General features: G+C 38.2%; 1 non-coding gene across 1 annotated transcript; it reads right to left on the bottom strand.

Moving 5' to 3' along the window:
- Window positions 1–11,820: 11,820 nt before the first annotated feature.
- Window positions 11,821–11,907, bottom strand: TRNAS-GGA (transfer RNA serine (anticodon GGA)). The gene has a single exon. It is a non-coding gene; the product is annotated as a tRNA-Ser (tRNA).
- Window positions 11,908–15,524: the final 3,617 nt, after the last annotated feature.

Genomic DNA, 15,524 nt, shown 5'->3' on the forward strand with positions numbered 1-15,524 from the left:
AAGTGCTAAAAACCCCAATGCTTGCTTGCATTAATCTGATTAATAGAGATGTAATATAATTGCTTTGCTCAACTAAGCATAACCTGCAAGTGCATAACCTATCTCTCTGCTCAATGAGAAGCTATAAACCAGACTTAGTTAATTTCAACCTATGCTTGAGCCCTTATTTCCTTGTGCAATTTCTAGAGAAATTAGGCCCATATTATTTAGGAATTTATCCAAAATGGATTCCACAATTCCTTAGGTTGCATGCACCACTTGTACGCTCCGGAATAGTCTACAATTGATGTTACACTGCCTTGGAATCCCCACCTCAATTGGGTAACTCTAATTATCTGCATGCACTAGTTATTTTGGGTTGATTCATCAGTTAACTGGATGATCATTGAGTTTGACTAAAGTCACACTACACAACTGACCTTTCACTAGTTCCTCCAACAGTTGGAACTAGTTTAGCTGAAAACAACTTGAGATAACTAACTTTGATTGCTACAAATTAGCAATCAAACATGCTTAACTGAACTCTAACTCCTCCAACTTGAATTTATTAACTAGTGACAAAAGCCATGTCACACAAGTTAACTGCATCCAAGATTTCTATTGATGTGAAAATTTGATTTTTTTTTTCAATTTAATCAAGGCAAAATCAAATTGAGAATTTCTTACTGCATTTTTCAACACTCCCTCTCAGCAAGAAAGTGATTATCAACCACCCCTATCCTACACCTATGGAACTCAAACTTCCCTCTTGACAAGGCCTTTGTCAAAATGTCAGCATCTTGTTCCTCTGTCGGAATGTACTACAACAACATTATCCGCCTTTGCACATAGTACCATAAATGGTGATATCATATATCTATATATGTTTGGATCGATCTTGAAAAACATATTCTTAGAGACCTCGATGCAACTCTGATTATCACAGTAGATCACAGTTGGATCCATCATCTGACCAAACAATCCAACAAGTATATTTCTCATCCAGATTGCCTCACATGTTGCTTTACTTACAACCATGTATTCTGCTTCTGTTGAGTTGAGCGCCACAAATATTTGCTTCATGTTGTTCCAGGAAACCTTGCGGACTCAACATTGAAAATTCCACTTGATGTACTCTTTCTGTCTAAAGTACTTCTCGCCCAATCTGCATCTGTGAAGCCACACAACTTCACTCCCTCTATCTGTTTGTACCATATTCCAAACTAGGTAGTTCCTCTGAGGTACCGTAAAACATGCTTGGATGCCTTCCAAAATTTGGTTGGCCTAACCATAGTTTGGCTCATTTGGTTGACTTCATAGCACATATCTAGTCGTGTGTTTATAAGATACATCAGTGAACCCACTAGCTGTCGATAAATGGTAGCATCCACTTCGTCACCTAAAGTGGCATCCTCCTTCCTCCAGTTAGTCGCTAGTGGTGTCTCCATGGGTTTGAAACTATCCATGCGGAACCTTTATAGTATTTCATTTGCATACTTGCCTTGAGTGACAAACAATTCCCCATCACCTTACCATACTTCCAACCCGAGGAAGTAGTGCATGAGACCCATGTCTTTCATTTCAAACTCCCTCGCAAGGTCCTCCTTGCAAGATCTAATCAACTGAGTCATTACCAGTTAAAATTAAATCATCAACATATAAGACAATAATGAGAAATTTACTTCTACCAAAATATGATAGAGGTTTGCATCCGCCCCACTTTTGGTGAAGCCCAAACCAGTGAGATAGCTATTGATCCTGGTGTACCAAGCATATGGTGCTTGTTTGAGACCATACAATGCTCGTTTGAGTCTACACACATGAGACTCTCAATCAAAAGTCTCAAATCCTTTTGGTTGCTCAACACCTCCTCCTAAATAACTACATTGAGGAATGTTGTTTTTACATACATCCGGGGGATCTTCCACCCCATCTGCGTAGCTAGAGCAAGAATTGATCTAATGGATTAGTACCTTGCTACAGGAGCAAATTTCTCCTCATAGTCAATTCCTTCAACTTAAGAGTACCCCTTGGCCACAAATAGGGCCTTATACTTCTTTATGCTCCCATATGTTGCCTTCTTCACCTTGAAGATCCATCTCAAATCCACAACTGATTTATCTGTTGGTCTTAGGACCACTTCCCAAACATTGTTCTTTACAATGGATTTGTATTCCTCCACCATTGCATCAACCCATATAGGTTGTTCTACTGCTTCCTCAAAAGAGGATGGCTCAGTCTCTACAAGTTAAATCATTAGAGTCATGTAGCCATTGTACCGATCAGGTGACCTTCTCTGTCTACGTTTAAGGAGCACTCACATTCTCCCTCGCATCCTGCACAAGTTTCTCAGCTTCCCTAGTTCTTTTTCTGGCTTCTCTAGATGGTTTTGCCTGAGTGGTTGTCTCCAATCTCTTCTCCTCAATTTCTGGTTGCTCCACAACTTCTCGAGGTTCCTCATTTGGAGCTAAAAGATCCTCTTATTGTGGGATCTAAAGATCCCTCTCAAGAGAGCACCACATCGCTTTCTCCTCATCAAATTTTTCATCCCTTCACACAACTATCATCCAGAGGGATGGAAAGTACACACAGTAGTTGTGGGGAGTTTCTGTGTAAGCCACAAATATGCCCAATTCTGTTGTCGGCCCAATCTTCTTCCTTGATTCTTTGGAGACATGGTAGTAAATAGAGGCTCCAAAAATCCTAAAGTGAGACACATCTATCTTCCTCCCCAAGAAAGCCTCCTCCGATGTAATCATGCCAAGGATCAAATGAGGACTACGATTTTGCAAATAGATTGTTCTATTGCATGCCTTAGCCCACAAATGCAGAGGTAGGCCTTGGTCATGCAACATTGCCCTTGTTGCCACAATGCTACAGTTCTTTCTCTCAGCCACCCCATTCTGTTGTGGGTTGTGGGGTGTTGTCAACTCTCGTTAAATGCCTTCTTTTGCACATTTTTTTTAAATTCATTCGACATGTACTCACCTCCATTATTACTCCTGATATATTTCACCTTCTTGTTGGTTTCTTTCTCAACCAGTGCCTTGAATTCTACGAGCTTGGAGAATGTCTCATATTTCTTCCACGTGAAGAAGATCCAGCACTTCCGTGAGAAGTGATCAATAAAAAAGACAAAATTGTCTCTGGTGGTGGAGGCTATCAACAAAGGTCCATAGGCATCAGAGTGGATACTTTCAAGGATTGCATGTGCTTTGTTGTCCCGATCATGGAATGTGGATTTTGCGTACTTCCCCAAATTACATCCTTTGCATACATCATGTTGCTCAAGTGCTCCTTTGGGGAGGCCTGTGGTTATCTGCTACATAATCTTTAAGGTGCCATGATGCAAATGGCCAAGTCTTTTGTGCCAAAGTTCACTGACAACGTGGCTCTACACCTTCTTTGCCTTTGTGCTTAATGCATCACAATCTTCCTCATCTAGCTTATATAGGTTCTTCACACAAACCTCGATCTATTTAACTTGTCCCGTGGCTATGTGTCTCAAGAATGCATTTCCTTTGCTAAAGATCACATCATAACCATGGTCTTCCAAAACTACAACAAAGATGAGAATTTTCTTTAGGCTCGAATCAAACATGACATCCTTGAACCTAAGGGGGAGCTCGACTCCTTCTAAAAGGTGATTGTACCAATCCTGGTCGCATTATACCTTCTGTCATCCCCCATCTCAATGTGCGTCTATAAATATTTTTCTTCCAAGTCACTGAAAAAGTCTATACAGCCTGGCATGTGGAACGATGCACTTGAGTCCAAGTACCACACGATCCCCATCATTGTGTTGGTAGGCTCTAATTGTGAAGTCAAGGCTTCACTTGATTCTCCTCCTGAGGTATTTTTGCTTGGCTTTTTGTGTGGACACTTCATGGCAGAGTGCTTGAATTCCTGAAAATGGAAGCATTTAATTTTGGACAAATCTTTCTTCTTGCCCCTTTTGACTGGAATCTGGTTTGGATTGAGATTTCTTCCCTTTACCCTTCTTTACCTTTCCATCCAATGAAAATTTTTCTTCATCCTTGCCCTTGGACGAAGTCCCATCTCTGGTATTCCACCTTATTTCCTCCTATACCAAAGCAGGCCATAAGTGTTCTCAATTCGGTAGTTTCTCCTTCTCATTCACTGAATCTTGATAGTTATGCCAGTTGTTGGGAAGGCCCAGAAGGGATAGGTTTACCAAGTCTTCTTCGAGAACATTAACACGGTCCCCTCCAAGCTCATCACAACATTGTGTGAACTTTCTCAAATACTATGAAATAGTGTCATTCTTTTGCATTTTGATACTTCAAAGTTTATCCTTGAGCGCCAACTTCCTGTGGTCACTATTACTCTCGAACAATTATGTCAATGCTTTCCACATTGAGAACGAAGTTTCTTTTCCATGGATATTTGAGACAATGTGATCTCGTACTCCCTCTAAGATTATTCTCCTCGCCTTGGCTACATCTTTCTTCCACTGAGCAACGTTCTGGCATCAGATGCTTGTGGTTTTGCAACATCTGTCTCGATGTATTCTAGCAATCCATTGTCATCCAACACCGCCTTCATGCGATCCTTCCATGCAATAAAATTGTAGGTACCTTATAAGGTGTACTCTAAGCTTAATCCATCGAAGGTCATCTTCTCAGCTCTGAAGAGGTCTTGCTACACCAAACTCCAAATTTGAACCTCCTGAGAAACAACTTTGAAATTCCTACTTTGATACCGTGTAGAAATTATGGTGTAGATTTGTAATTTCTCATGAATTTTTAATAAAAAAACACAAGACACAAACCTACTCTACTACTATGTGAACATTAATTCACAAGTTAGAACAAAAATCTCAGACATGCAATAAGAAATCACACACATGTAAATACTATTTTTCCCGAGGAAAGTTGTAACAACCCTAGAGAAAATTTCATGTAATAAAAGTTAATAAAGGCAAAATAAGACCATGGTTAAGGGATACTTATTCCAAGATGAATTTTGGGCAAAGATATCCTAGTGGGCATCACTCGATGTGTGTTTTGGATAAGGAAAATTGGCAAAGGCTAAGGCAAAGGCATTAAAAGGCAAAATGGCATTTTTGGCACATTTATTTATGAAAATAAAGGAAAATAGGAGAAAAGTAAGGTGAAAGGTCATAGGTTGCATGTGAGGAGGAAATTGAAGGAAAATAATGGAAAATGAAGAAAATAGAGGCCTCACTAAAAAAAAGCTTCTGGGGATCAGTTGGTAACCTTTTTTCAATTCAAGTTTGGAGCTCTTGCATTATTCTCTCTCCCTCTCTCACTCTTGGTCACACAGAGTTTTCTTGGAGCACTCTAGATTGGGATCAAGGAAGGAAAAGTAAGCAAAGGGAAAGAAAGGATAAAGGAAGAAGAGCAGGATCAAGCAACTTCAGCAGGAATACTTGCAAGTAACCTTTTGCATGTGTAATTTCCTAGCTGGTTTGGACATGCATTGCTTTTCATGTTGGTGTATGGCTCTCTTGATGTCGGTGGCAGGGTTTTGTCGGGTTATGACAGTGGTTTTCAACCTAGCCTTGCCTTCTTCCAGATGTCATGGTGTTGGGATGTTTATTTCGGTTTTGAGCTTTTGTTTGCTAGATGGATTTCGGAATCCAGGGCGAAGGTGGTCTCAAGGTTCATTCCCAAAGGCCTAGGAATCACTTGACCGATTTTGGTGACAAACATCGTAAAGCCTAAGGGAGAAGTCTCAGTTTAGTGCCTAGTGATCCTGGTTTAGATTGCGGTAAAGCCTGAGAGACTGGTCTCGGTTTAGGGCCTAGTGATCCGGGATTTGATTGCGGCAAAGCCTGAGAGACAAGGAGACAAAAAATTCCTCAAGGATAGTGATGGATTCCGGATGGAATTCCAAGTTTGGTTCGGTTGTGATTAGAGCACCGATTTTGGTGTGATCACAGTTTGGTGAGGGTGGAGGTGATTTAACCTCTGGATTCCCTTGGTTGTTCTTAGATGGGTTGTTTTATGATATCCCACATTCATGCTTGGAATATGGCACGGGGATGACTAGCTGAAAGAGAGATTTGGTTCAATCATGTCTATGGTCAGGTGGTACGTGGAAGTCCTGAACCTGGTCGAATTTGCCTATGATTAATAAAAGCTAAGTTCTCTTACTTTTGTACTTTTTTATGTGTGGATTTAATGGTCATCATATCTCTGATATTTATAATGTTTAATGTTGGATATAAGCATGGTTATGTGACTTGTTCATGTCATGGCTATTTCATTTATTTACTTGTACTTGTTAAATGGATGGATGCAAGACCTAATTAATGATATAATAGTCCAATGGAGAATGAGGTGATCCTTTTGGTTATGTTTCATAGGTTCTTTTAGTCATTTATGCTTTGTCTTGTATCCTAGACTTGTAAGTTGCATTGATGCCAAGTGTTTGACAAAATGTCAGTCACGGTTGGGGATGCTCAGGCCTAGTCCTGAGGTTGATTTTGATTTGTCAGCATTGTTATTATGTCTTTGATGGATTCTAAGGGTTGTAGCAAGTTCTGGGCAGAGGCCGAGATTCTGAGCTAGAAAAGTTCCTCAAATCTTGGGGTCGCTTCCACAGGTCTGCTGAGCAAAGTCCACAATCATTGGCACAGAGGCCTATGAGAGTGACTTTGAGTTGTTGGTCGTTGTCTTGCCTATAGCACGAGAGAGACTTTGGGTTAAAAGGCTTAAATCATCAATGGGACTCAGGGACAGGCTATTTGAGTGGTTGACATGTCTCCCGAGGGTGTTTTTGTTGATGTGGAGGGGTTTGTTTGATGAGTTCCATTGATTTCATTTCCTTAAGGTCACCTAGAAGATTGAATCCCTTAGTAACCTCTCCCATCACATGTTTGACCCACTGGTTGGTTGCTTGGGTGAGCTTGGGAGGAAGGAGTGTTATAAAAGCAAACTGCTAAAAACCCCAATGTCTGCTTGCATTAATCTGATGAATGGAGATGTATTAAAATTTATGTGCTCAAATGAGCACAACATACAAGTGCATAACCTATCTTTCTACTCACTGAGAAGCTCTGAATGAGACTTAGTCAATTTCAGCCTCTACTTGAGCCCCTATTTCCTTGCGCAATTCCTTGAGAAATTAGGCCCCTATTATTTAGGAATTTCTCCAAAATGGATTACGCAATTCCTAAGGTTGATCATCAAGTTGCATGAAACACTTGTACACTCCATAATAGTCTACAACTGATCTTACTCTGCCTTGGAATCTCCACATCAATTGGTTAACTCGAATTCTCTGCATGCACTAGCTATTTTGGGTTAATTGATTAGTTAACTGGATGATCACTAAGTTTGACTGAATTCCCACTGCACAACTGACCTTTCACTAGTTCCTCCAACAGTTGGAACTATTTTAACTGAAAACAACTTGAGATAACTGACTTTGATTGCTACAAATTAGAAACCAAACATGCTTAACTAAACTCTAACTCCTCCAATTCGAATTTACTGAGTAAACTAGGTGACACAAGCCATGTCACACAAGTTAACTACATCCAAGTTGTCTGCTGATGTGGAAATCCAAATTTTCTCAGTTTAATCAATGCAAAATCAAATTGAGAATTTATTGCTGCATTCTCAACAATTTTTATTTATTGGTCTTGGGACCCCCTGCTTCCACACAATCCACCCCTCCATAACCCTTGTGAATTACATCTTCGGGCCAAATATCCTCATAATGATAATCCTTGGATTGTAAAGTATCTATAATTGTAGGTATTAGAAATCCTGTAAGAGTAAAAGTACTATCGTGTTTGGGATCACACCCAATCTGTAACACTTTTTGACCACGTCTCGCTAGAGCGACTGAGATATTACAACTAATTGTTGATTTACCGATTCCGCCTTTCCCGTAAACTGCTATTTTCACCGCCAATCCTCCTTTATCTAAATCTAAAAGTTATCTCTTTATTTCAAGGTTCTATATAATCAAATTATTCTTTTTTTAAGTAATACCTAATATTGAATGGTAGCAATAATTATAGATCCTATTGTATTTATAGGTCAATACCTCTAGGGTGGGGTGTCCAAGAGTTGATAAAAAACCTTATTGAGTTTCTCGTTTATACACTGATGATCATGGGTCGGTCCAAAGAACAAGAATCTTGCCCGTATATGGGAACCCTCCGTTGTTCCTCAGTAGCTCAGTGGTAGAGCGAATGAACATCGAGTACTCAAAGGAGTTATTTACGTTCAAGCAAGTTTTAACAATACCATAGTGACTGCTACAGTTGTACGGGGACAAGTTCTTTCTTGGTCTTCTGCTGGTGCCTGTGGATTCAAAGGTACAAGGAGAGGTACACCATTTGTTGCCTAGACTGCAGCAGAAAATGTTATTCGTGCATTAATGGATCGGGGTATGGAACGAGTAGAAGTTATGATAAGTGGCCCTGGTCGAGGGAGAGATACAGCATTACGAACCATTCGTAGAAGTGGCATACTATTAAGTTTTGTACGTGGCGTAACCCCTATGCCACATAATGGATGTAGACCTCCCAAAAAGAGACGTGTGTAAGAATTGAATGAATTTCAAGAGAAAGAAATGATTTAATGATCTGATCAAATATTCTTGGTATGATTCGAGATGAAATCTTAGTCTCTATTCAGACACTACGATGGAAATGCATCGAATCCAACTGTCGAATATAAAAATATTTCAATTTTTTATTCATATATCTACGGAGTAGTTGCTTTAAGACAAATTATATCTCCCTAGATATACCCATCTTGTCAGATATTTCTTTCGAATATTCCATGAAAGAGAGATATGTCAAAGATTCTCATGACTCTCCAAAAGAACTTGGGTAAAGGAAATGAAGAGATGAAATGAAACCAGCCATTTTATGAACCCGAAACTAATTCCTGGGTGGATCAATTGCAAAAAGTTTTTGTAGAACTTCCAATACCTGTTCGACAGATTCCTTCCCGAAGTGTTCAATTCTCATTAGATCTTCTCGACTGTAATTTAAGAGGTCCAATAATGTATGTATATTGGCTCTTCTGAGGGAGTTATAGGTTTTGGGGGGTAACTCTAATTGGTCAATGAAAATAAGTTGAAATGCTATTTTTTCTTTCGTTTCCCCCGTATCAGTCAATACGTGCGAAAGGGGGAAGGGAATGTGAGCTGGGTTCAGAACGTCGTGAGACAGTTCGGTCCATATCCGGTGCGGGCATTAGAGCATTGAGAGGACCTTTCCCTAGTACGAGAGGACCGGGAAGGACGCACCTCTGGTGTACCAGTTATCGTGCCCACGGTAGACGCTGGGTAGCCAAGTGCGGAGCAGATAACTACTGAAAGCATATAAGTATAAAGCCCACCCCAAGATGAGTTCTCTCCTATTCTTACTTCCCTGAGAGACCCTAGTCGCGAACACGGCTGGGAAAACGACGGGTTCTCTGTCCTTGCAGGGGATGGAGCGACAAAAGTATTGAGAATCCAAGATAAGGTCACGGCGAGACGAGTCGTTTATAATTATGATAGGTGTCAAGTGGAAGTGCAGTTGGACCCGCAGAAGAAAATGACCTCTGGACAACATCATTGTGGGAAAGGTCGTAATGGAAGAGGAATTATTACCGCAAGACACAGGGGAGGGGGTCACAAGCGTTTGTATCGTCAAATTGATTTTCGACAGAATAAGGAACACATATCAAGAGAAATTGTAACCATAGAATACGACCCTAATAGAAGTGCATACATTTGCAAGGTGCATTACAAGAATGGCGATAAGATGTATATTCTGCATCCCAGAGGGGTCATGATTGGAGATACTATTCTTTCTGGTCCAAAAGCTCCTATATCAATAGGAAATGCCCTACCTCTGAGTGTGGTTTGAATTATTAATTTACGTGATCGGAAGGAACCAATTGGGTTTACAGCGAAACCTATAAATCTATCACTGATCCAACTAGGACACTTTTACGGGACGAACCCCAAAGGGAAACTGAGGATAAATGACAGCAGGTGTTCCAAGGGCTATAGTCATAGCGATCCTCCTATTTCACTATTTCGACCATTTCCGAGCACCCTATATGATCAAAAGGCATACGATGAATTGGGGACAATTTTTCATCCATCATCCTTTCAAAAAAAAATAGGGTTCCGAAGATTTGTTGTTGGAACAAATATTTGAAACTGGACCGAACCGATTCAATATAGGTAAATGCATGATCGCTCCATCCCGAGTTTTCAGAGTTCCTATCTGATCCTCGAATCACCTATTGAATAACATCGATGGAACAATTTAAGGGGAGGGAAGTGCGCTTTCTGCCTTCCATTGACCAGATTCTATTCACAATATATATTCCATTCAATATTTTTTATTCATTCTCGTCTTGAACCTTCTGCAATGCAACAAAATGAAAAGGAGTATTTCTATTCTCTCTCATCCATCTCTATGTATACTACATCGTGGTCCGATACGAATGAGTCTACGGGCAGGAACGAGTCGATTTTTTCATAACTCATAGAGCTAAATGAAATGACTCCAAAGTTCTTCTCCTTCTATAGCAAGAAGTTATATATTGAACCATTGTGATCCAAAAGTGAAACCCTTTTTTTTCCCTTTTGTTTTCTCTTTTCACATCTTAATTTCGATCCGTTTCTCACCGGTGTAATCACCATACGGTACATTCATATGAAAATATTTAGTACATCGTAACAGAATCACATATTTTATTTGTGTATCAATTTCGTCTAAACAGAGAAAATACGTTGTCCGTAATTCGGCTCGGAATGGACTTACTTCAGGATCTATATCTCTTTCTGTCCAGGGAAGGGAGAAGAGATCATAAAAATCGATCCGACCAATTGATTCAATCCTATTCACAATTATCACATTTGATCCGAAAGGATGAGCATATTATACATCCATCTAGGTATATAATAGACATTTCCCACCCATTTGATTCCTTAAATCAGATCCGGTCCTGATCGAATACAATCAGGTATCCGAGAAATAATATCAGGTATCATAAAGATCATATGTTGGAACGACATGCTTTTTTTTCCGTTCATTATACTTCGAGGATCAGTCGTAGTCTTCCGAACTTTACCGATGGTATCGACGAGTTTTCTACTTCATTCAAATGTGTAAAAGATCTTAGTCGCACTTAAAAGCCGAGTACTCTACCATTGAGTTAGCAACCCATCAAATCTATTACAAGTTTGAACCAATGGAATACTTATATCACTCATTACTTGGATTCGTTCACTGTCTTCATACGAAATAGAATAGCTAATTTGAATCTGCAAGTTGTCCCCTTCCCTCGATAAATCTAGGGAAAATGGTGTTGTCATATTCGACCCATCAGGTATTCCATGTTCTACGTTAGAATATCCAAAAATGGAATTTCTCTGTAGAATACCACTTTTGGGTATTCTAAGAATCGCATCAGGACAAGGTATTATTCTTTTTTCCCATTCTTTATCACACTGCAATGAGACGATGAATCGATTCATTTGCTTTTTCCCCTTAATATTGTAATTATTAGGGTAAAAGACATAAATAGAGTCTCGATGCTTGTTGGATATGGTCCGATCAGTTTCAGTTTCTGAATAACTGAAGATTTGTTCTTCCTTCTCATAGACATTTTATAATCCTTACATACGTTACTTGTTATCCGCGATACTTTTTTTTTATTGCTTCTTAAAATAGTCTTTACTTTTCCCATACCACGAACCGATGTTCGTTCTATTTTCTCTATTACAAATAGAGGTAGATTGATCCTGGAATTAGGAAATAGTCCTATTGGGATTCAATAGATTGGAAAAACAATGGATGAGAAGAAAATAGATAGTAGGGCGAAGATACGGAAAGAGAGGGATTCGAACCCTCGGTAAGCAGAAGCCTACATAGCAGTTCCAATGCTACGCCTTGAACCGCTCGGCCATCTTTCCTATGAGATCTCTTGGTTCTAATTAATAAAATGAGTCAATAGAAACTTCCTTACGAAACGAATTCTTTTTGTTCGGGTACGAACAGTTCAATCTTTCGAAAATAAATAGATAATAAATAAGGTAATGATTCAATCCCCCCCGGAAAGACGAAAGGACATTTTTTACAACTTCCTCTTATTTTAGGAAATCCTCAATCATCCCGGTTAATCCGACATATTCGGATCGCCTAATCAAGAATTTAAGACAGATTAACTGATCCATTTCATATTATGATAATATATAGATCTGTAGTGATCATCTTATCAATTGTATAAGAACTAATTCTTTGGCAATGATCCTGTGTCATGATGACTATATTTTCCTGATATTCTTTTATCTATAAAAAAAAATTCCCAAGTATGATTTTTCTCAATCTAATCTACTTCCTCATTCATGGCATTTATCCAATGTTTATCTTGACTTGCATGAGAAAAATATTTGGGCTCAATCATGGATAACATAGTAATATGTGCTCCACTAGAGGTACTTATTAACTTTCTTCTAGTTTGAACTCCTGCTTCCTTGATACCAATAATTTAATTTGTAGGGTGATTATTTTGTACATACCTTAAAGGGGTTTTTGGATGAGAGCACACCATCTCTTCTTCTTCTTCTTCTGGTTCTTCATGTTGTTCATCTTCATATTAACTGTTGAATAGATCAGGTGGGCTAATATATATTGGTTGCTTTTTTTTGAGAGGTAAAACTTAATCTACCTTCACATTAATGTTGTCAACAATCTTTCACAATATTTTCTTATAAATTATATATCCTCTACTCTTAGTTGAATATCCTTAAAATATGCCTTCGTTAGCTTTGGCATCAAACTTACATGAATTGTCACCATTAATATTGATGTAACACTTATTTCTAAAAACTTTGAAGTGCTTGATTGAGGCTAGTTTTTCATACCACAAATCATAAGGAGTTTTTTCACTATTTGGCCTTATGTGTACTTTATTTAAAATATGATTTGTTGTGTGAATAACTTCAGCCCAAAAGGTATTTGGAAGATTTCTCTCATTTAACATTGTTCTATCCCTTTACTGCACCGATATGTTTTTCCTCTCCACCACACCATTTTGTTGTGGGGTACTTGCAATTGATAATTTTCTTATTCATGTTCTTCACAAAAATCATCAAACACATTTGAGGTAAACTCCCCACCCCTATCTGACCTTAGGCATTTCAATTTACAATTAGTCTGGTTTTCAGTAAGGGCTTTGAAGACTTCGAACTTATCAAACGCTTCTGATATCTCCTTTAAAAATGCAACATGAGTCATCGTGTTATAATCACTAATAATCAACATAAAATATCATTCTCCACTCGAGGTTTCATGGTCCACATAAGTCTATATGAACCAATTTCAGAGCCATGGTTGATGATTTTTCTTTGGTCTCAAAGGGTAATCAAACTTGCTTGCCAATTTGGCATGATTTGCAAATTGTGTTGCTTGGATTTGAAATATTTGGTAAGTCCCTTATAACTTGCTTTGTGCTGAGCTTCACCATATGATCAAAGTTTAAGAGTCTCAATCTTTTGTGCCACAACCAACTCTCATCAAGATTCCCACAACAACATTTCTCATTTCCTTCATTGAGTATGTACTCATTACTTAGAGTTTTCATAGCCTTTGCTACTACTTTCCATGTGTTTGTGGTTTTTACTTCACATCCTTTGGAGTAAAAGGTGGCGTCATACCGTTGTTCACACATCTAACTCTCACTTACAAAATTGTGTTTGAGGCCATCCACAAAAAGAAAATTTGAGCCTTTCCTCTTCCATTGTCCAAGGTAATTGTGCCGTTACCCATGATTTTTTTTGGAGCATGATTACCAAAGGTAACATTGTATGTCTTATCTTCTCCTAGTGACAAGAATTTACTCTTATCATTGGTCATATGTTTGGAGCATCCGTTGTCCACATACCAATGGTTGCCTTAGTTATGAGCATATAAGACAATGCCACATTTTTCTTTCTTTCCAACTATTTTCTTTTTCCATGCTTTGGGTTCTTGCAATTGCTTTGTTTGAGGGCTTGATATGATTGTGTTTGTTCAATATTCAACTACCTTATGCCCGAAATTGTGACAATATAACATTCAATATAAATTAGTAAAGGAGCAAAAGGATTGTTGCTTCTTGGATGATTACTATGAGGATTTACAAATTTGTTGTCTCTATTCTTTAACGATTAATAGGCTTCATTTATGATATAATGATTGTTAATATATGCTCTACAATGGAAAAATTTATGACAAAAATTTGTGCATGAATATAAGTTACCATAAAATAAATTTTGAAAACTAGAATTAGATGACCTTGGGAAAGATATTTTGATTCTTGGTTAATTGTCCCAACAAGGTTTTTTTTTTGAGATCATCTTTATGGTTGTTCGAATTGTTGTAGTGTGCATTTCTTTGTTGCTACTAATTTTTTCCAATGTTGTCCTCTGTTTCCTTATTGTTATTAGCTCTTCTTTGTTATTGTTGAGGATGATTATTCATTTCCAAGGATGCTACTTCCTTTGAGCACTTCAACATAGCTAATGGGTTCTTTACCTTCAACTTTCTTAGTGCTTGCCTCTCCTCCATAACCTAGACTAGTTTTAACAGGGGAAGATATATGAACACTCGGGATTTCATCCAATTTCTTGGAACCTGTAACAAATCTTAGATTTTGGTTGGGCTAAGCTTGGGTCTTTTCTAATTCTTTTCTAATAGATACAACTACTTCCTCTATTTTATCACATTCCTTCTCCTTCTCTTTTAGTTATTCTAAAAGAGTTTTTTCAATCTTCTTGGCTTCCTCCAACTCCACCTTCAAAAGAAGAATTGGTGAGTCTTCAGTGTCATCCTCTTCTTTTCCATATTTCATCAAAAACTCTTTCTGCTTCTTGTTCTTTTTCTTGAGATTTTTTATTTCTTCTAAGGCACTGACTAGTTCTCCTCCCATATCTACTACGCCTTCTTCTTCATCTAAGTCATAGTCATATTTCCCTTCATATTGGGTTTCTATAATAGTGAGCATGAAATCATTCATTCTTCCTACATCAAAAGGTTGTTAACCCTCATCCTCTGAGGAGCCATTATCCTCTTGGGTATAAAATCTCTTCTTATTTAAGGTTCTTTCCTTCTTGACTCACTTATATTCATCATTTTATTTATTTTCATATTCATTGTTTTCTTTCTTATGTGGGAATTTAGATGCATAGTGACCTACTTTTCCACAAATGAAACATTTAAAAGGCAACTTACCTTTGTATTTGTTGGATCCTCTCTTCAATATTTTGACAATCTTGGCTTCTTCTTCATCAGATCCATAGCTTGAGTCTTCTTGATATTCTTTGGTCTTCTTATAAACTTTGAAGGATGATTCCTTTCATGTAGATCTACCTTTTGTGGTTCTCATTTCATAGGCAATTAATGTTCCATGTAGTTGATTCATTATTAATGTGTTAAGATTTTGCATCTCCTCAATAGCTGATACTTTGGCATTGAATCTAGAAGGAAGAGATCTCAACACCTTTTGAACTACAAAGGAATCATCCATAGTTTCATCAATACCTCTTATGGT

This window comes from Pinus tabuliformis, chromosome X (assembly GCF_031772625.1).
Source record: "Pinus tabuliformis cultivar Carrire ecotype Pingquan chromosome X, CPIR1, whole genome shotgun sequence".
In the NCBI taxonomy this organism is placed as follows: domain Eukaryota; kingdom Viridiplantae; phylum Streptophyta; class Pinopsida; order Pinales; family Pinaceae; genus Pinus; species Pinus tabuliformis.